Here is a 22,087-nt window from a genome sequence, read left to right as displayed (position 1 = left end):
CAAAAGACCAGGTCTAAATGCATCCATACTCAGAGAAAGAGCATGTTGCCATAAATTCGTATTCTATATTATAATATACAGACATTATAGGAATTACGTTGAAGTTACATGCAGACATAGGGTTACACATCGTTCCTAATTCATAAAAGAAGGGTAATGTGTCTGAGGGCCCTAAATCTGACATAATTCACTGCAGTTTGGGTTTCTAAAACCATGTGGAAACTTTTGAAAACATTAAATCTTTTGTTCTTTACATTTAAGGCAACAGGGCTTGAACTCCTCGACACCTACGCTCCCTTTCGGAAAGGAACTCAAGTACTTCTCGTGCTTCCAGGCAACATACATGCTAGAAACATCTGAAGTGGGCCCTCCAACATCAGTGCAAATGCACAACTGTCTTAAGCACAGCTCCGTCCTTCCCGCTTGAATTCACCCACATCTCTGTCATTTCTTTCTAAGGGCTGGATCATCCAAAAGATAAATACTTCCATCAAGTCATTCTAAGTGTTAGACTTAAAATAAAGTGAATAAGACTTTCCTTGAATGTGAAAAGGCTCTTTGAACTTAACTTTGTTCAGAACTAAATCAATATGAAAATATTAGCAATATTAAGTCAAAATCTTTATTTCAATTAAATAGTTTCATTATAAATATGTGGTTGGCACCCAATTCTCGAACTGCATAGAAGCAAAACCTAGCTGTGATTTAAATAAGACTGCGATTTTGTATCAAAACAAGGATCTGAAAAAGCAGACTGCCAGTTCAGCAAATAGACCCTGCTCTTACGGTTGTTACTCGTACGCTCTTAGTCCTCACGGCCTTCTCCTTGAGCATTTTGCTTTTAAGGAACTCAAAACCAATCCAGTCTGCTGCAATCTATTTCTGTTCATCATCAGGCCATGATTTCTTTAACCTGGTAATGATAGCTACTATGTAATTATAAGTAGTTCCACAGAATATACATCTGCTATTTTATCTGCTGGAAAGTCACTATCAACTCTTAACATATACGGCAATGTTTACTAGGAGAAACAGGTTTATTAAAGATCACAAAAAAGTACAGGCCTTTTTTTTTTACTTAAATGTTTAATAAGCTAGATTGCTTGTCAGAAAATGTTTTAAATAAGGCCAGTTACCACTTTCAAACTCATTTACGTATTCTGCACTTTCAAGGCTAAGTCCTCCAGTGAATACATGTCTCTGTACAGCAAGCAAGAGCCCAGCATTCAGCCTGTGCTCAGTTTTTACACTGCGTGTGAGGACAGGGGTGCATGTTCCTATCTACCTCCTGCATGCCAAAACAGCACGAGAGAGAAGCAGAACTAGAAAGCATACACGGCAGATTTACCCTTCAGGCCACATTTTCAAAGTACTAACGTGTGACACACTTGTTTAGGAATACATCATAAATTCCTGCACTCAAACTGGCACAGTCATATCAAAATACCTTTTAAAATGTATTGTTTAACAAATTGTCTTTATCATCTACAAAAGCAATAATGAACTCATGCCTTTTAAAATGTGACAATCAGAAAGCCATTCAAACTTCAGACGTCCACATCTGAGACGGTCACTTTAAATGCAAAGGAGAAAACCAGACGTTTCAGAGCGCGATTCATTTGACCTATTTTAGATGCCTGCTTTAAGCCGAGATAAATCACATACTAGCACGAGTTCACCCGACTCGCTATGAAGGAAGCCCAAACAAGTTTCTCTGATGTAGAACAAACCAACCCATCCTCCCTTTTCAATTCTATTAAGCCACTCTGTTTTGTACACTGTAAAAATTAAATTGCAGAGCAATGTTAATCTCTCAGAGTTTTGTTTTGCCCATCTGCCAGATCCAGATCAATATGGAATAAACTATTCTTCACCTGATGCTATTACAGTTGCCTTGCTTAAAAAGCAGCCAGGTCTCCACTAAATTCACAAGTTTTTTCCCCCTACTCTCAAACCATGTTTTGTACAAGTGTATTAAGATATTAAATGCAAATTAATCAAATAATTCAATAAAAACAAACTATGCGTTTTTCTTTTCCAGAAGCTATGAATTAGCAAGTAACAGACACCTAACTTTCAGCTATCAAATCGTTAATGAAACAACTCCAAACATCATAGATGATCAATATGAAGTGTTACACATGGAAGTTCTTGTACAAAGTCTTTTTTTTCCTCTTGATATCACTCAGAGAGCAGCGAAATAGAAAGCAGCTATGATACCTGCTGTCTTGAAACACAATCAACCCCAGTATCTTGAGGCATTAATCCATATAGGATCAGATTGCCTGTCAATACAAATCAAAGTCTGTCTTCCTTCAGCTGCCATCACTGCATCTCTGGAAGCTCATATTTGCAACCTCTACAGCTTCTTTTTCTAACCACCATTTGTACTCTGGCTTTTTGTGAGCATGGAAGCATAGCCATTAAATTAGCCCCATAAAGCTCAACTTCACGTAGCACAAACTGAAAATAAGTTTTACTTTTCTTGCCAGTTACAATTTTGCATCTCAAGGAAAAACAAATGTGGTTCTTAACTTCCTCTGGGACACTTCCACATGAAGCAGAGCCTTACAGTACTGTGAATTACTCTCTGGGACTGGTTTTCTCTCCAGTTACACGAGTCCTTGCTCGCTCTGAGAGTGCTTTGTTAGAAAACTTTTTGTGCGTTATCAAATCTTTTAACACAAGAGATTCCCTGGATACAATATTCCTGTCATTAGTCAGACAGCAGATGGATTTAATTAACCCAAGGTTACCCACTTCCAAATGTCGTCTTTATTTCCCTACGCATACTAATATGTTTAATAACAAATACCGAGAACAAAATACTATTGATTTCATGCTGTTATCTTACAGATGAAAATAGAAGCAAAGCAAACACATTTTGAATCCAATTTCTTACAAACTCCTCAGATGACTGTATTGCTAAGATTCATCTCATTCCACCTAGTGCAGGTTGAAAATACCTACATTACAAGAGAGAAAAACAACATTCATCTCAGTGCAAACAAATAGGTTGTTTTGACTTCCTCAGCAAACAGCTGCTTATCCAAAAGAACTTTGAAAGCACTTCATGTTTTATAAAAGGCAGAACAATCCTCCTAGGAAGCAGTGGTTTCACTTATTGGGAAAATAACCATTATCTTAAGAAATTTAACAACGTCAGTATCACTTTACCTTTGTTTGGATGCAGTGAACCTGACAGAATAGTGTCTACACATTTGTCAAACATATAATTGGCTGAGATTTTCTTATTCTCATTTTATTAGTTCATTTACTAATCCTGGCTCCGTACCAAATCATGACTTCTAATGCGAATTTCAGTACAGGAAGAAAGAAATCACTGAAGTTCCTTAAACTTTTCCTGTTGCCAGCCCAACCCCATATCAAATTCCCTTCCAGCAAACAGAAAACAAACTAATGAAAAGAAACTAAGAGCATTACTTTATACAAATGAGGTAATACTATGCAAACCAGATGTGCTCTTGGATAGCTAAGTTTTGGCTTACGACCAAATATTCAACGATTCCAAGAGATTAGCTGAGTCCAAACTTAACACAGATGCTGCTAATACTGGATAGTCTAAGGCTAAAGTCAATTTGGCTACAGAATTCAACCAGAATGAAAATCAAGTCTTTTGAGTAAAGGGGAAAAAAAGGCCAAGAACTAGCTTATTTGAATGTACTACTTAAAAACTAAGTTAAAAACTATGTACTTTCAGCAGTGTAAATGTTTAAAATATAAGTGTTTGAGAATGCTGCAGAAGAATAATTAAGGGAAGATAAACATTAATATACTATCAAGGTATCAAAAACAACTTCAAAAAACCTACATGACATATTTTAAAATAAATTGTATTAGATCAAGTCACAGAACTCTCTTCATACCCTTACACTATACAAAGACATTACATATGGACTGCAAAACCTGCAAACCACTCGTGCAAAGCCTACATCCTAAAACCTTCCAGCATGCCTAGTCCTTGTAACCTACAGCTACCAACATATTGCAGCTTGGGAGACGGTCGCAGCAAGTGACAGTCACTATCTACTGTATACATTCATACATTCAACAAGTTATTTGACTCTTTGCCTTGCATTCTCAGAGCACAGACCTTCTGGGACGCATCTACTGAGCAACAAAATCCACAGCTAATTGACAGCAGAAGCCACAGTTTAATTAACCCAGCAGTCATTAATAAACCTTTATTTATATATAAATACATTCTAGTGAAAATGTCTGCTATATTAAGCAAACGGAAATCACATTGCAGAAGAAATTGCAAATTAATTCTAAATAAATTGTGATGTAATGAGAAAACAAAATTGAGCCAAGTATAATTAAATGAACTATACATAGCCAGTAACTATTTCCTGTAATGCACAGATTGATGATTTACATTTAAATGCTTCTTTGATCTAATTAATTCTCTTTGTGGAAAGTTCTCCTTGAATTACAATAATTTCTGAAGATTGTTATAAATCATTGCAAAGGTCCAAATTTGGAAGTTATGTAACAAAATGGTTCCATACTTCAAAACTAATGGTCCACATAATGAGATACATATTTATCCAATAACGATGAGATGCTGATGAGAAGAGCATATGGAGAACAATATTGCTGCTATAAACAGTAACAGAAATGTCAATACATGTTTCAAGAAAAGAATACATGCCAGAACACCGACTTCTAAGGTTGAAATATAAACTGTTTTCATCAAACTGCTTGGAGTCTCAGCTCACTTCATTCCAGCTGGGTTCCTTATTAGGAAAACAACCATTTTTTGTTGATCCTCTTTAATTTAGGTGAGTTTTGCCCTCACATGCAGGAGGCACCTAAGCCTCAAAAGCCTAATATAGGGTCCCCAGGAGAGGCGAGAGGCAGGAACCCTGTGGCACTTCACCAGGAGTTAAGAGCAACTCTTTCTTTACTCATCACCATCCTCCGGCGCCAGCAGCAATTGGAGGCCTTACAGAGGAGGCCTCTCCTCAGCATTACAGTTTCTCCAGCGGATGTCAACAAGCTGAAGCAACTGCAGAGCTGCGGCCTGAAGAGATGCAGGTGGGAAATAACCACAAAAACGGTAACTGGACACCCCTGACAAACCACACACTCCTGTCACCTCTCTCATGCCAGCACCAGTGTAGTTTTGCGGGGTGGGTGGCTCAGCTGGGAGGGCTGAACCTCCCCAGCATGGGGAGGGGGAAGCAGCAGCCCTCCTTCGGGCATTGGTGGACACCCCATCTGCCTAACGCAGCTGTGAGGCTCCAGCCCTGCAAGTGCAACCCTTATACTTTAACTCACACACACACTGGCTATACTGAGAGTTTAGCATTGCGCCTTAAACATATACATATAACAAACACAAACACATTAGAACCGGCACATGGAAAAAACACTAAAAGAAAGTCAAAAATGTAATTACAAGGGAGACAAGAGGAAAACCGATAAAGAAAGGTGCTAAGCTTCATGATAAGCTGCAATTGTGACAGCACAGCACGCCACGGGTTAAATGACTTAACAGATCTGGTGGCACAAACCGTGGCCCCAAACATAGGAGCAGGAGAGAGACTTCAGGGAGGACAGGGAGGTGTTAATAAGCAATAATAAAAAAAGGCTGGTTGGAGGTGTTGCGACACAAAGCATGAGCTAAAATATTTGTTTGGCCTCCTAGGAAGGTGCATGATACAGATTTTTTTAAATTTTCTCCATGAAGATGAAAGAAGGAAAAACAGAGGAAACATCTGAGGAAGGAGTCGTGTAATCCAGACCAGATACCATGAAACCAACAGACACACCCTTCAGAGGGGGAAAAAAGGCAATGGCAGGCTTGAATTGCCCATAAGGACCCAAACCTCCCCCTGCCCCAGGCATGCACGCACCTCTCTAGCACCACCACTGAAAGCAAATGCAGCTGAGTGCTGCTGGAGAGATTATCCTCTGCCTAGCAAGGGTGGGGATGGGAAGCAGCAGGAGCTTTTAAATGACGGGGGTGGGGAATATATCAAAAAGGGGTCATTCATCACATCACAACCCAGGACACATGACTCAGGGATGAACGCAAAAGACCAACACCAACCTAAAAGGAGAAATGAAGACTAGGATGCGATGTGACTTACAATCAGCAAGAGATGCAGCAAACAATGAAAAGAGAGTCTATAAATGCATTAGAAGGAAAATTAGCCCTGTTACTGAACACAGGAAAGGCTGAATTATTCAATGCTTCATTTCACAGCACCTGGCTGGGACCAGATACTTGGGGCATCTTCCACCTGATGTGCAGAATGTGCAAGTGCAGGCTGGATGGAGTAAGGGAAGAACAGAGCAAGCACACGAGTAAGACAGGTGGTTTCACGTTAGCAGGAACCACTGGAAATGTCCCTACAATGCTTGGAGAACTACCAGCAATCATCCCTGCACCATTCAGCGTTGCCTTGCAGATGCCAGAGAGGCCAGGTAACGTCTATAAGAAATGAAAAGACCCAACACAGCACCTGATCTTACAGAGGAAAGCAGGGATGGAAAAGCTAGAAATTACAGTGTACTTTTAAATACCAGAGAAGTTACTGGATCCCACTGCTAAAAGATTTCTAATCCTGTAAAAATAATAAAACTAGAAACAAACAAAAGAACCTAAAACAGTCAACATGAACGTATCAGAAAGTCATGTCAAACTAGTGTAATGTGTCTCTCACTCTCCTTGACAGGGCATCTGTCCCAGCTGATAAGAAGAAAGTGGTACAGACGACCGAGCCTATCGTTAGACAGGCTTTTAAAACAGTCCCACATGACTTTTTCATGAGTGAAGCACAGAAACAGTTTAAATTATTTAAAAGAAAAAAAAAAAGAAGAAAAAAGGTATACAAGCGATTAAAAAAAACCCCAAACCCTAGCCTACCAACAGTCATCAGTAGCACGATGACAACCTGTCAATTTGAGGAACCACAGCCCTTTGAGCATCAGTGAAGGAAGGGAGAGTACCCGATCCATGCTCAGCATCACGCTGGGGAGGCTGGGGCACGCTGCTGGCATCCTCTCCAGACTTAGAGAAGAGAAAAGCAGTCTGACAGAAAACCATATATACGCTGAATCTAACTATATTCCCATAAAGGTAACAGCAACAGGAGTGAGGACCTCAGAAGTGAAAAGTGATGGGGAAGCTATGGGTTAGGCAACAGGAATGAGGCAGCACGAGAGTCTGAAGTGACACATGAAAGCAAGACAAATTTCAGCCTAGGACATGGTGCTGGAGCTGTTCTGCCTTCTGCAGCACCAGGGAGAAGAGTACAGCATACTATATTTCAGTTTGGGATTGATATTTTTTGAAAAATATGCATTAAAAAGTGTCAAGAAGAGAGTAAGAAGAATGATAATAGGTTTAGAAAACATGACCAGTGGAAAAAGGTTTAGGAGCTGAATTTGTTTACTCTGGGAAAGTGAATAGAGAGGGGAGCTGATAAGAGCCTTGCAATACACACAAGCTTCTTGCAAACAGAAAGTAATCAAGCACTTGCTAACAGTGGAGCAAGAACTTGACTGGCATCAAGTGGGATTTAGAGTACATGGTATATCAGCTATGACAGTCAAGAAGAGGTTATCTATAGTGGTGTGGAGTCATCACAGGAGACTTATGTACAGTTAAACAGCAGCAGCAAAACACTCTGCAACTTTATAAAGCATACGCAATGAAAATGTTGTCAATTTTGCCACTTGGGTTGGCAACTCTGAATTCACAAAATGCATGTATTTGCTTCTGCTTCAGAGCATCTGGATGCACAGGATAACATTTTTATTTCCTGTTTACCTTTCATTTCTATGACTCAGTAAAATTACCCGGGTCTGTTTTGCCCTCTTGATAGGTGGCTTCCCACAGCAATAAAACCCAGAAGCATTGCAATTTCTGTTGCCCCTCCTGCACGCAAGGTTTATGAAGAGTATGACTGACCAGGTTCCCTGAAGATACCAGATCACCTTTTGGAGGTCGTATCACCTAAAGCACCCCAAGGCTACCCTAATTTCCAAACAGGACAAGAAAAACCAGGCCACCATAACCCGTTCGGGCTGTTTTTTCCTGCCCTGCTGATCCAAGCAGTTTCCCCACGGGCAGATGTGGATTTACCCAGAGGAAGAAGGGAACTGCATTCTCCCACCAAACTCTCTGTACAGGGCTCCAGACACAGGGTGCAGTTCCTGTTGCACCTTTCTTGCACCCAGAGCGGGGGCTGGCTCTGCCCCCCTCATCCCCCGTGCCAGGATTCATCTCCAAAAGCAGGGTCAGGGCCACTGCCCGCCGCTCACACCGCAGCTCCCATCTAGGAGAAACTGCATGCACAAGCTGGCAAATGCACACACATGCCTGGGAGTGCTGGGTGTAACTGTAGAAGAGCACAGTGATTAAACCTAAGCCTGACGACTATTTCATTCATTTAAAAAGAAAACAAAGAAATAAACAAACCCCGCTCCCCTCAAACCCAAAACATCAAACACAACACCAAAAAAAAACCCCAAAAGGTAAGAAGGAGAACTCCTGCTTGTAACAGACTTCTGCGAAGTGTCCTCCTACCAAAAAGCTTCAATCTGCACAAGTACTGTGATTGCAGGAAGGTAAGGTGGCACAGAAATAATACACAAATAACTCAGTAAGTCAGTCTGCTGAGAAACAATGGGGAATTACAGGGGGGACGCAGATGTGAGGAGGAGGAGGAGGAGGAGGAAATGAAAGGAACCAGTAATAGAGACCACAGCAGCATCCCACAGATGCTGGTCATGAGAAAATTGCATAGCAACACCTCCAACTTCACCCTTTCCTCATTTCAGTTAAAATAAATCCAGGCGAAAGAAAATGCAGCCACGCTGCCTGTAGTGCTGTGTTGTGATTACAGCTGATCGATAAATATTTCATTAAGCAACTAAAAAGGGAAGAGCGAGCCCTCAATGGCACACCCTGATTTTCTGCAGGCAAGTGACTTTGAGTACTTGGGTTACATTTATGTGAGGTTTTGACCTGTCTGAATTGCTCTGGAGCCAAACGTTCATGTGTGGCCCCTTGCGCATCATTCACTATTTAAAAGTTGTATTTAATGATACAGAGGCTGAGCGTGTTTCAGGCATCAGATTGTTGGAGTTCATATTCTCTTATATTGAGCAGAAAATAGAATAAATTCAAAATTAAAAAAAAAGTCATATGAGTTGCTGACACATGGCAGGTGTGCTACATTACCACACTACCCTCAGGCCAAAATACTGTAACACCTGTGAACAATATTTTCTGTTTCATACCCTACCTAAATAGGCTGTGCTCCAGTGCTCCCAAGCTGGTGACCTGCCTAACCTCACAGAAACAAGGGAATCAGAGGGGCAAGGCACAGATCAGACCACTAAGCCTATCTCTTCCAAGGGCTTCCTACTCCCTCCCTCCCAAGACATTTTTCTTTCCAGCTCAGGTGATGTAAAAGCCTACAAAGTAAAATAAAAAATATGAACCATAATTTAAAATATCAACACTGCTTTTCTGATTTCCTCGACATCTTACTAACCAGAATTCGGAACAAAAAAACCAGTTGTTTTTTTGCCTTATTTTACTAAGTGGCCCTTGACAAAGTCACAAAGGACTGATGAATGAAACCTTCCACAGCCTATTACTTGCAAAAAATGAAGTAATATTAAAATTTTCTTTGCTTTTGCAGTGAATGGAAACTTCCCCCCACTCTTATGGTTTTGGGTTGATTCTTTTTTACACCTTTGTAGCCTTTTCTCCAATCCAGTGTGGTTCAGAGATGGAAAAAAGGAAGCATTTGGGGCAGAGAAGACGGATGGTTTGCAGTCAGCTGGCTACTGCCTCTTCCAGAGAGCCACTGCCGTTTCAATCCTCCGCTGCTGCCCCATCCCAGCAAGACACACATTAGCATGGTGGCCAAGAGCTCTGCTCCCAGCTCCCAGCCCCAGAATCGGCCCGCACATGCTGCTGCCCTGAAGCATTCTCAGCTTCAGCCGGCCTCAGTTTTTTCCATAAACCTGCCAAGAACTGAACCTTTAAAAAAATTTTTTTACAGGGCTCAGTCATCAATCATTTCTTCTTGAAGGCACTGTCCAACATGGGTCATGCAAGACAGGGCGCTTGAGCGATGGCTTCCCCCATGGCGTCCCAGGCCAGTGCCCGCTCTCCATCACTGGGGAGCTGCCCATTTTCTTGAACGTCAGATTAAAATAATTGGGAAAACTTCAAACTCAGGCTGACACAAAAGGAAGGAAGTCACAGGCAGCGAAAAAAGCAGCGGAACCACCCCTGAATCCATACTGGGTCCTAGTTAAATAAAGGCAGCTCTGTGCGAGGAGAGCGATCATGCTGAGGCCTGGGGATGAAAGCGCTCCTACTTCATCTTCCTCTTTTTTGTTTTTGGGTTTTTTTTTTTCTTTTGTTTGGTCCCATCTGTCCTTCCCCCACCACCCCCCCACCCCTGCAAATATCATACTAGTTTTTACATCCCAGTTTTCAACTTCTAAAGGCATTAAACATGTCTGATGCAGTAAGGCTACATAATGAGGCATCACAGCATGTTCAGTTATAATAGTCTTTGTTTTTCTGAAATACATTACTCATTTCATATTTAGATTTTAACCTCCTGGGCATTCATGTCAGTTTTGAATGTAAAACACACCCTGCAATATCAAGTAATAGACTTTTGAGTTTGGAGCACCACATCAGGAATCCACCGGCTCCCCAGACAAGTTAAAATCTTGTAAGTCTAAGCAACCAAATCCATGGTATCAGCCAGCCAGCTTTTTTATACTTAAAACTCTTCTGGGATCCCTGTGCTCCCCAGCGCTTTAATTACCTGCTACAGTTACAAAAATACCATTCATTTGGCACTAGCAGCTAGCCCGTGACACCCCGATTCCAGGTTACACTGTCACTCCAAAACCATCCTCCCAGCCCTATGCAGACAACAGCACATCAGACCCTCAACCAGGAGGAACTGCCAGCTCTGAAAACGCAGTTCAACATATCCCCCCCAAAACTCAAGTGCACATACTAGCAGTTGGCCCTGACGCCTCAGAGCCACCAGCTGTTAAATAATGTGTTGGATGCAAACCAGGACCTACAGATGGTGTGGGAGCAGGGACTTCTAGGAACGAATTGGTCAGAGTGGGAACGCACGGACAACAAGAATATTTACGTCGGGTCCAGGAAGCTGCAGAGTAGAGCAATCTCACTTAAAATCACCGAGCAAGCAGGATCTCTCCCAGCTTCAGTTACACTTTAGTTACGCATTCTAGGACCGTTTTAGTTCCGTGTTTTCAAAGCATGGGAAGCTTGTGCACATGTTGTCCCAATGCATAGTAGTCAAGTCCTGAAGGTCCTTTGCCTGATGAGCCCTAGAAGGAATTAAGAGCAAGCTTTCTGTATCTTCACGTAGTATCCCAATAAAGCCAAAACCTTTCACCATCTTTGCAGCTACACTAAACTATGAGTACTTGAAGACCAGCATCCAATACAGCTTGACAAAGATGACCCTCTTCAAAGAGGGTCTAACCCTTTTTACACATTAAACCCTGAAATGCTGTACATACAGCTATACAATAGTTACATTATATACTCCTGACCCAGTATTATACTGGATTATGCTGTCTCTGAAGCTGGATTTCACCAGATCTGGCAACTCCTCCTCATTGTGTATAACTACCTTGGTCTTAAGACACACAGAAGTGACAGAAGCTCAGAAAGAAGAGGAGCTGAGGCAATGGGGACATCCAGGTGGCTTGAAGTGCCCCTGCAAGATAATGGTCAGAAAAAAAAAAATGGGAGAGGAAGGGAGGAGGAGAGAATAAGGTAAGAAGTGGCACTAACGCAGCTTAATCACAAAAATGAGAGTAACAGAGAATGGACAAACTCTTGCAGCGGGGAGGGGGGAGGGAGGAGGAGAAGAATAAGAAAGTAGAAAGTGGCAGTGACACAGCTTAACCACAAAAGTGAGAATAAGGAGGAATAATCAAACTCTTGCAGCAGAAAGAGGAAGAAATGCTCTTTGTAGCTTTTAAATCACTGGGGATTCAAAAAAGAAAGTAAATAAGGTACGTAATGTAAACCATTCTAGATTACTCAACAGTAATCGAGCATTTGAAAAAAAATCTATTCTGTATCAAGTTGATGATTTTGAAGCAGAAACAAAGGTAATTAAGCTACATGCTGCTGTTTCCTAACTGAGGAATGAATGACTTTACAACCTGAAGTATTTCCTTCCTCACATACTTTTCCTTATACATAGCTCGGCTAAATGTTTGACAGTGTGTTTTTAGGGCTACAAACCAGTAATTTGGTAGCTATTAAACAACCCAAATGATCTACCTTAATTTAAGGGAGAATCCTACAATTCAGAAATGAAGTGAAAGACATTGATACCAGACCCCGTTTGGTGTGCTGAGTTTCAAACTTGCCTCATGTGCTAAGCAGGGAAGCGTCCAAATCAGTGAAACAGGTTCACAGAGAGTGACTTTCTCCATCCTTCCTCCTGACATCGTGCAGGACCCAATGCAAGACTCTCTGGGCATGTGCCAAGGGACCACTGTGTGCTATATCTCCCAATTATTTTATGCTAATCCATTTCTTTCAGTACCCTTCAGATCACAGTGTGTAAAATTCAACTTATTTATATTCTACATTACATGGATGTGTGGGGGAAAACAAAAAGGTAACTGTCTCTCTCCTTACTGGAAAGATTTGCCCAAGAAGGCATTTATAATTTCAAAGTTCAACTTTGCAAACAATTTTGATATCTTAGTGCAAAATTCAACCTTCTCAGGAGCTAATAAATATGCAGAAAATACAGAGAATTACTCCCTACATCATAAATTGTGGTTCAACAACAAAAAATTTCTTCTAGTGGCTATGGCTGATGCTAGGTAAATGACAGAGTTGCATTTCACTTCTCCTTCCTCTTCTGTTCACTCTGCAGTCTGTTTTCTGTGGGGACAGAAACCTCCATGCCAATATTCACATGGCCATTACATCTGAACTCAAAAATGAATGAAGTAATCCACCCCCTCCCTGGATGTCATGAATGCCCTGGGGAAGCAGTACCCTGCAGCTGCGGTCCAACCCACCCTGCTCTCCATCGCCTTCGCTATATGCATGTGTTTCACCACAGCCGGCACCACAGAAACCTTACCCTTAGGAAATAAATTTTTTTTAAAGGTTTGCAAAGAAGCAAGAAATCCTTCCCCCAGCTCTAGCATAGCATTAATTATCCCTACAGCAGCAGCCACAAAACTTTTTTTGGAGAGATACAGCCATTCAAGTATGCCAAAAGCGCCACCAACAAAACAAGCACATCAGATACATGCTGGATCTTAATTAGGGGGGCCCATCGTTTCAAAGTTTCTTGCATACCTACATCAGTGATTCATGGTCCCCTTCCCAGCCCCCCTTGCCTAAACTCTACCTGGTACATATTTATGTCTCTTGTTGCTAAAATCCCACAATGCTGATGTTTCCATGTTCCCCACAGGCCGTTTATTCCATTGATTCCCTAGTCTTGCTGTTTAGGAAAATTTTCCCAAATGTCTGACCTAATTCTTCCTACTTGAAATGTAGGTACACTCCTCCTCACCCTGACGACAGTGGATGCGTAACATGGCTCTGCAGCTTGCAGACGGCTGCCGTTCGCCCCTCAGACCACTCTCTCCTCTGCCTCTTCTGGCAAGTCCTATTTTTAGTCCCCTCTCAGGCTCTTTCCTCTCTACTCTGTTCACTTTCCCATCCGTCCACCTCCTTCCTGAGCAATAGCATCCAAATCCTACATTCAGCTGAAGATCAACTGCGCTTATTTGTTCTGAACAGATTGCAAGGACGGCTTTATGTCTGAAAACAATACTCCTCTTTATACCTCCTGGTAGTAAACAGTTCAATATTTTCACCATATTATGACACCAACTTAGTTTTAACCTTTGATCTGCTCATAGTCCCACACTGTTTTCTCCAAACTCCTGCCTAAAGATCTCTCAAGGGAAGGAAAACTATCATCTTAACTACATTATATTAAATAGAAAGTTTTTTAAAAAAAGAACTACTAAGGTAGATATTGTTTGGGTTTTTTCATTTTATATTTAAAAAGTTCCTTCTCTTGTGCTGAGTATCATTCAAACAAGCAAAGTATTTATTAATGTACAAGATCTAGTTTCAGTGACAGAATGTACAAGATTTATATTAGAACAACTGTGTCTCCCTGTAGCTGAAGTACCTTCAAGTCATGATAGTCTCTTGTTTATTAAAATATTAGGGAGTACCAATTGGAAACATTTCCAATTTCACTTACAGCTTCCATCCACTGCTGAAATACCCACTCCAGAAACAGTCACCTCAGTCCCTGGCAGGTGTTAGGGGCATTAGCAATTTGTCTGGGCCGAGCCCTCAGCACGTTTTCCCGAGTGGTTTCACAGCAGCTGGGAACATCTTTGAAAACAAGTAGGAACTTGACATTCTTGTCCACTTTCAGGAGTCTCAGGGCCATTAAGGTGACTTGAGTGGCAGTGCTGGCAGTGTCGTAACTTATTAATAAATTGGGAGCAAGCTCACATCTGCTACGAAAAGAAAGTCTAGTCTACCCCATTTTATGGTCTCTAGCCGAGTCAAGCACATTAAAATATGTATTACTTCTGTCTACCTGTCACTTCTTGTAATATGCTTAGGTGAACCCATGGCTGCAAGCCAGAACCCAAGCTGTTTCAACACAAGCAGTGCTTTTGGGGAAAAGCTATTTGCAGCAGAAGTGTCAGGTCCCTTTCGGTATGCTGGCAAATGTTTGCCTCAGCCTTTACTGAACCAAAAGTTAAATGGTGAGGAAAGACTGCAATTTCAGGTTAATTTGGGCATCTTAATACACTCACGAAATGAACTACATGCTGTGCCTCACCAATGAAAAATGGAAAATCAAAAGACCTGGTTGAGGCCGATTCCTTTAACCTGTATTTTCAGAACAGTTTTGATATTCCTTTCTTAAGAGGGAACAAGACCCCCACCTATGCTGCACCACTAAGGAGAACATCTGCTCTTCATGTCCCCGGTACTGACAGTAAACATGCCATGGGGACATGATGCCAAGGAACGGGCTGACAGGCCAATATAGGATACCATTTCATTCAAACCAGTAGGTAGACAATGGCTGGCGTTCAGAGGACTGCAAACTTGCAGAGAAGCTAGTTCAAGCTGGCTTAAGTGATGCAAGTGTGGACTTGGATATTTAGGAGTTCTTAAGAAGAAAAGCAGCTTGCAATATTTCAGGGTGGGGTTCTGAGATGGGGTTTTTTGTCCAATCCATTAGTACTAAATAAGACCAGAAGCATGGCAGGGTCCTTTGTGTTTGTGCCCAGAACTGCATCTAAGCCTCAGAATTACTGCTGTAATTAATGGGTTTTCCAAGCTGGGGGGGGGTGGGGGTGGGAAGAACCAACTGGGGAAAAAACCAAACCAAAACCATCCAGAAAAGCCCAGCAGCCTGCAGACCGAGCAAGTTAAGGTTTTCTTCTCTTGCTCATGCACGCACACTCACAGGCAATCATACAATGACGGGCAAAACTCCCAAAACACACATACTTGAGGCTCTTCCCTGTTTCACCCCATTTGTAATCTTTTATGGTCTCATAAAAGCATCCTGCCTTCAGGAAGATGAGGGTTCTTTTTATTTCTTATTTCGTCTGCACTTCAGCACATTGCTTGACCTAAACTGACATAACCTTAAGTAAAAGAGGTTCAAGTAAGCAGTTTCACCAACCCTAAAGTGAGCCGTATTTTATTAGGGATTTTAATTTTTCCTCTCCCTTTGCTCACTCTTCAGAGAAGAAAAAATGCCTGCTGTGAATTCTCCAGCATTTTAAATACCACATGAAGCGCTTTCTTTCCATTGCCAGAGAGCTTCCCAAGGACCATAAGTCCTCCAAGAATGAGAGGTGCAAATGCCTTCATCCTTCAGCAGGAAGCAGTTGGGCTACAGAGGGAGCTGGCAGCCCCTGTATGCCATGGCACCCACCCAGCGCTGGGTGCTGCCTGAGCCCCCTTTGCCCACGCTCACAAGGACAGAAAACACCATCAGTGGGATAACCAACCCCTTCACTCCATCACCAACCAGCTCTAGTTGTAACCAAAATGGGCAAGTACCCAAAAGCTACCAATTTTTGTTATGAAGATCACACAGTTATTTTTCAAGCAGCCGGCTGTATTACCCTATAATACTGCAGCCAAACACTCATTATGGACAGCAATACTGAATTATGTGTGGATAGGCTGAATTATTACCTTTTTGCAACAACCTTGATGTTGTAACAGCCAGAGGTCTCATACGGGACAGTTAGTTATTAAAGACAGACAGTTATTAAAATAGACACATTTTTGTGTTCTACAAGTTTTTAATTGTCAAGGAAGATAATGTACAGCTACAAATCAATGAAATGTATTATAAATAATGCTGCATGTTCAGATTAGCTTGACTTGATGGGGAAGATTATTCTCTTTATTCCTTTCATGCTCAGGGCAGCATTCCACACTGCCACAGCAGTCTGTATGGTACAGGACATCTACTCCTGCAGCTGAACAAAAGGCAATCTTAAAACTCACACCCAACAGGGATAAATCCAGACTACCCTTTGGCATAAGAATAGAAACTCCACCAAGTCACTATTGCACATCTGGTTTAGACACTTCAAAACAAAAATGCTGGACATTTTAGGGTTTGGGGTTTTTTTGGTTGGTTTTGGGTGTTTGGGGCTCTTTTTTGTTGTTGTTTTGGGCAATTTTTTGTGGTTTTTTGTTTTTTCTTTTTTCCCGAAAAGATAGCTCTTGCTGTCATTCTTTCTCCTCTCAAAGAATGACCCGTAATTACTGTGATGTGTTAAAAAGCAGATTCGTTAAGTCATGTATGCACCTAGCAAGCTTAAGTCTGGCATGCATCCCTCACAACTCCTCCTCATTCGAAAAAAAAAAATTATATAGTAAAAAACCTGTGCCATACAGCGGAAAGGAAAAAATAAACCACCAAAACCAAACAAACCTATTTTCAGACCTGACCAAATGTACTTGAATGAAAAAACTAAACTGAGCCCTGAGAAGAATGACAGAAAGGGAAAACTGATTCAGCCTTCGCACTATATTGGCTATAACTGCCCTAACAATTTACACCACTACTAGTCTCAGCACTGGTGCCTGACCTACACAGCAGGACTTACAGATACCCTAAGCAGATGCAGAACTACTTCCCAAGGTATACACTTTTAAAGGCAAAAGGATCTGGAATTTTCCTTCCAACTACCGGTGCAGGTTTGCAACATGAGCTACAGCATGCTTACAAACCCCACACTCAGTGGCATGGGTTTTCTAATTCGTTTGAATTTGCAGGTCTCAGCAGGCATAGGCCACGTGCTGTTTGGGGCCAGAATAAAGCCAGTGCACAGCACGCGAATGTCAGGTCAGCCCCGAACGTTTTGTTGCACGGACCTCCTTCTTTCAGGCCAATGCCCCTCGCCTAATGCAGATGCAGGCGCATGCTTCTCTCAGGGTTTATATTTATCCCTGGCCCAGATGCTGTCTTCCAACAGTGAACACAAGCTCACCCGTGGTGCAGGCTTGAAAACAAAGGCAGGAACTTTTCCCCACTCTACGCACACCTCTGTGTGTGCGACCCATTAAAATGATTTCATACAAACCAGGTCCACGTGTCAAGGAACAAGTGACCTGGAATTTTTGAATGTCCAAAGCCAGCATATGTTTGGCCCTACACTTTATTTATGTTCTATATGTACTTTGCTTCCCTGAACCCTCGGCAAACAGCTGTCATTAACATTCACCCCTTCTGCTAACACTTCCCTTAATCCCTAACTGACTTTCCAGCCTATAATTAAACTTTCCAGCTGCCACACTCAGAGATGGCACCAATATCCATCATTTGTTTCTAAGTAGTCCCTAAAAAGCTCTTTTTCCAATTTCCAAGACCACGGGTTAGGACCAAAGCCTCTTACACTTACAGGTTTTAGTCTAAAAACCTTCCATTCACTTACAAATTGTACCATCTTTTACTAGGGAAATTAAATGGCCGAGCGGAATTATCTTAATAATTAAACTAATGCATTTTTACAGTGCCAATAGGTGGAGTGCAAAGGTTTGAAAATGGGTGGATAAAAGTTGCAAGTTCTTCCACATTTTGCAGGGAAAGTACACTGGAAAGAACTGTATAACTATCATCACTTACAAAGCCCAAAGTTTAAATGGCAGCTCTGCAATGAAAGAATTAGGATTTGGAAAGACTGTCTGAAGAAATGTAATGAAAAACCAGACATCTCACTTCAGAGCACAACAGTAAATTGGGGTTAGCACTTCAATCCTGAAAATCTGTTTTTCACGTTCATGTAAATCATTACATGAAGGGTAAAGATGATTGGCAGCATTTTTGTCTGATGCTGTTGTTACAGTGTTCAAGAGGACTCGACATTGTATCAGAAAATTACTGGCTTCACAGTTGAAAAAGAAAGGGAGAAGATGTCTGAAGCAAACAATTTTCGGGTAACACGACATAACATGACCCTGGGGCTGAACAGAGCAGGTCCGGGCAGCGCAACACCCCGGGCACACACACCATGGACTTCAGGAGAATGGTGATCCACAAGCCCTGCAGACCCAGGACAAGAAAACCCCACCAGACAGCCACAAACTCGTGTTACTTTTGTGAGCCCCAAATATCTGGGACACCTGCTGAGCCTCTGAATCCACAAAGCTCGCCCACCCCAGCCCTGAAGGCTGGATAAACCACGCACAGCATCCTCAATCCCAGAGCTCTGCAAAACAAAAGCCAACATCTCCAAATATTATCTGTAATAGAGTAGGGCAACATTTGCTTGACTGCCGAAGTGCTATCGTTACGAACAGCGAGTGGGCTCCATTCATAACACGACTGGCAAGCATCCACCAGCAATCCTGACAGCCCACCAGCCCGCAGCAATCATATCGCCAGCTGATGAAGATGCAGGGACATTCGGTGTCAGCCACCCCCGTGTCTCCTCTTAACATGTTTAGCAGTCGCAGCGTGCTTTGGCTTTGCCTTTTGCCTCTTGCTTCATGTGGCAAAAATAAATTGAGTGCTTAGATCCAGCCTTCACGTTTCTGAAACTGCAGGCTGGTTTCATAGGATGAAGGCTGCGGCCTTGCTGAAAGTTAGCTGCTATTTATAAAAGTGGGGGCACCCTCAGGAAAGGAACACATTCATTTTCAATTTTATCTCACTATTTGTGGCTAACAATTTAACATTAGGCTTTTAATGTTGCAAAATATTTCAATAACTGCACAAGATTTATCAGCTACTGTAAGACTATTTTGGTAGGCTACCAGAATATTGATCGCTTGGGTTTTTTCAAATCTAAAAGCATCACTGCTCAGATTGAAGAGATCGTACCAGACAGGTGCAAAAATTCAAAGCTTGGACAGCCATGACTTGTTCCTAGCAGCAAGGCAAGAAAGGTCAACATTGTAAGTGGAAATTCATAAGCTTTCAGTTCTATCTAAACTATAGGTGAAACTTTCCTCCCTCCTTACATTAAACATATCATTTTAAAGGTGAATTTTGAAGAGTGCACGCAACATGCTTAAGCTTCCAGTACGTATGCTTTGAGAGGTTAGGAGAACGCAAAAACAGTGGTTCATTGAATACTGTTTGTCATTTTTAATCACAGGATAACTCTACAAGAGGTGTGACTGATGCAATTTAAATTTTCCCCTGACAAATTGAATTATTAATATTCGCAGCGCCTACAACAAAGGATCAAGTGGAGCAGTCAGTTACCAGCCCCAGAAGCAACTACAGTACATCCTTGAGATGGCTGCAGCACCCTGGGGTGAAGCACTTCTCCCTGCAGGCGCTGCAGCCAGGAGGGCCTGGGACCTCTCTCCTTGCCCCCACTGCTACCTCCTAGCTTGTTTTCCAAAGCAAGGGAGACCTTGGGCAGCCCCACTGATAACACTGCTGTTTGCAAGGAACACAACAGAGAAACAAAGTTGAGGGCTTTATCTGCACCTGGTAAGGGAGGTTCGTTCTGTACTGGCAGTTCTGGCAGGGAGGAACAAGGAGGTTGAGGAGCTTTTCACTCACGCCTGAATGAAAGCCTTAGCTATTACCAGTCACTACTTCATTTCCCTGTGGAAGGCAATAAATACTCCAAGCTCCTGCTAAGTTTTCAAGGAGTTGCCTTTTTTCTAACACAGTATGCTTGTCATGATGCCTTGCCACCTTTCTTGCCTTCCATTCTGGAAGATACCATGCATTTTGCAGAGCTGGCATCTTAAGTGATGTTAAATATTACTCTTGGGTACTAATTTTATCTCTCTAATATTACCGATCAATAATTTTGTTATTATGTGTCTGTCCATAGAGTTCAGAAAGAAATAAAGTCCTAAAAATTTCCACAGAGTAACTTTAAATGGGTTTTCCGTACGCCACAATTTTAGAGTGCTAGGTTAAAGTAGAGTAGATTATACAAGGTCTTAAAAAGGAAGGCCAAATGCCACCAGACACCACAATTCTTTGCCTGAGAATCTCAAGATGTTGGACTTAAACATGCCACTAGTCAGAGCGACTTCTGTTCAGCCCACTTCTCAAACTAGTATGTTTTTAAGTAGGAAAAATTCCTGTTCATCATGTAAACACGTATTCAGACTCTTGTTAATGTTTGTGCTAGCTCTTCTCAATTTCTGGACAGTTTCTTTCAGGCTCAGCAGCCAACATTTAATTAAGAAATATTTAACCACTAGTATTTTTTAAACAACGGCATGTAAGCAGAAATAATTGCTTATTACATCTACTTTACAAAAGCAAAACACAGCCAGTGGAAACCAGATACAAAACACTCGCCTTCGGCTGAACTACTTTTGTTTAGAAAATGAACAGACAATGCATTTCCCTGGCCGAGACCTTGATTTGTTTGCCAAATCCCATCCTGCAGTGATTTTTGTTCTTACAACAACACCCCAGGCGCAGAGGACACTCTCAAGGAAGCAGACTCGCAGTTCTCAGGTTAGGAACAATGATAGCGCTGGCGTGCCTTGAAAGAAGGTAGCAAAGCATTTCTAGTAGACTATGTAATGTAGTCTGTAGTAAATATATCTATTTTATCTGCTTTATAACTGCTTGGAAGCTAGAGAATGACAGATACCTTCCTAGTACAATTTGTATCTTTATAACATGATGGCTTGTTGCTGCATCATCTATTGCATGCCAGCATTTTTCTACTAAAAACAAAAAAAAAAGCACAGCAAGATTTGTTACAAATCTATGGAGATACTAAACACGTATCGATTTCCACAAACTGGTTAGAAGAAGGAAGCATAACTACACTGATTACATTCTTCAAAGCAACATCACAGGATCAGAAGGTCACAGGGGGCATCTTCATTCATACCAGCTACCTTGCCCCTGGATAGAAGAAACACCAGCAAAAGTTACAAAGAGGTGTTTCAGATGATGGAAAATGCAGGACCCAGGCAAACAGCAAAATAAAATGCAATAACCGAACAGCTACTTCAGGTGAGGTGATTCAGAACAACAAGGGGTGGGGAAACCACAGTGATTGTGCATGCAGATAGGTAAAAACTAAACTGGAGCTGAAGAGGGAGGGAGTCCAAAATGAGGCAGAGTTTACTTTAACACAGACACTCCTGTTACAGAAGCTGCTGGTATCCTTCTGGCCAGTGTAATGCAGAAACTACAACCGCCTTGACTCCGTGGGTAACCCCAAAACCATGCCATTTGCCCGACACTGGCAAGAGACATTTTTATGGCTGTTCTTATAGCACAGCAGTAGGAAGTTGGTAAAAATTTAAAAAGAAGGAACTTCTTTTTACTCTTCAGCTCTGCATCCTTAATTCAATCACTGTCCCCTCAGGCTAAAAAAAGGGCTGGCTTTACTGCTCTGCATTACCATGTTAGTAGAGAAGCTGCAAAGTGCAACATCCATGGTTTATATATGATGTGAGTGTAAGAAAAATAGTTTTGGGTTCGCACAGTGGAGAACGACTCAAGAAATTTGTGTCACAGCACTAGAAAAAGAGGATAAAACA

General features: G+C 41.8%; 1 protein-coding gene across 34 annotated transcripts in view; it reads right to left on the bottom strand.

Annotated features, from left to right (window-relative positions):
- EPB41L3 (erythrocyte membrane protein band 4.1 like 3) overlaps positions 1-22,087 on the bottom strand; it is a 143,646-nt gene that overhangs the window by 65,897 nt on the left and 55,662 nt on the right. The window lies entirely within an intron of this gene.

This window comes from Phalacrocorax aristotelis, chromosome 2 (assembly GCF_949628215.1).
Source record: "Phalacrocorax aristotelis chromosome 2, bGulAri2.1, whole genome shotgun sequence".
NCBI classification, from domain to species: domain Eukaryota; kingdom Metazoa; phylum Chordata; class Aves; order Suliformes; family Phalacrocoracidae; genus Phalacrocorax; species Phalacrocorax aristotelis.
The sequence above is the reverse complement of the archived record's forward strand: the minus strand, read 5'-3'. Positions and strand labels throughout refer to the sequence as shown.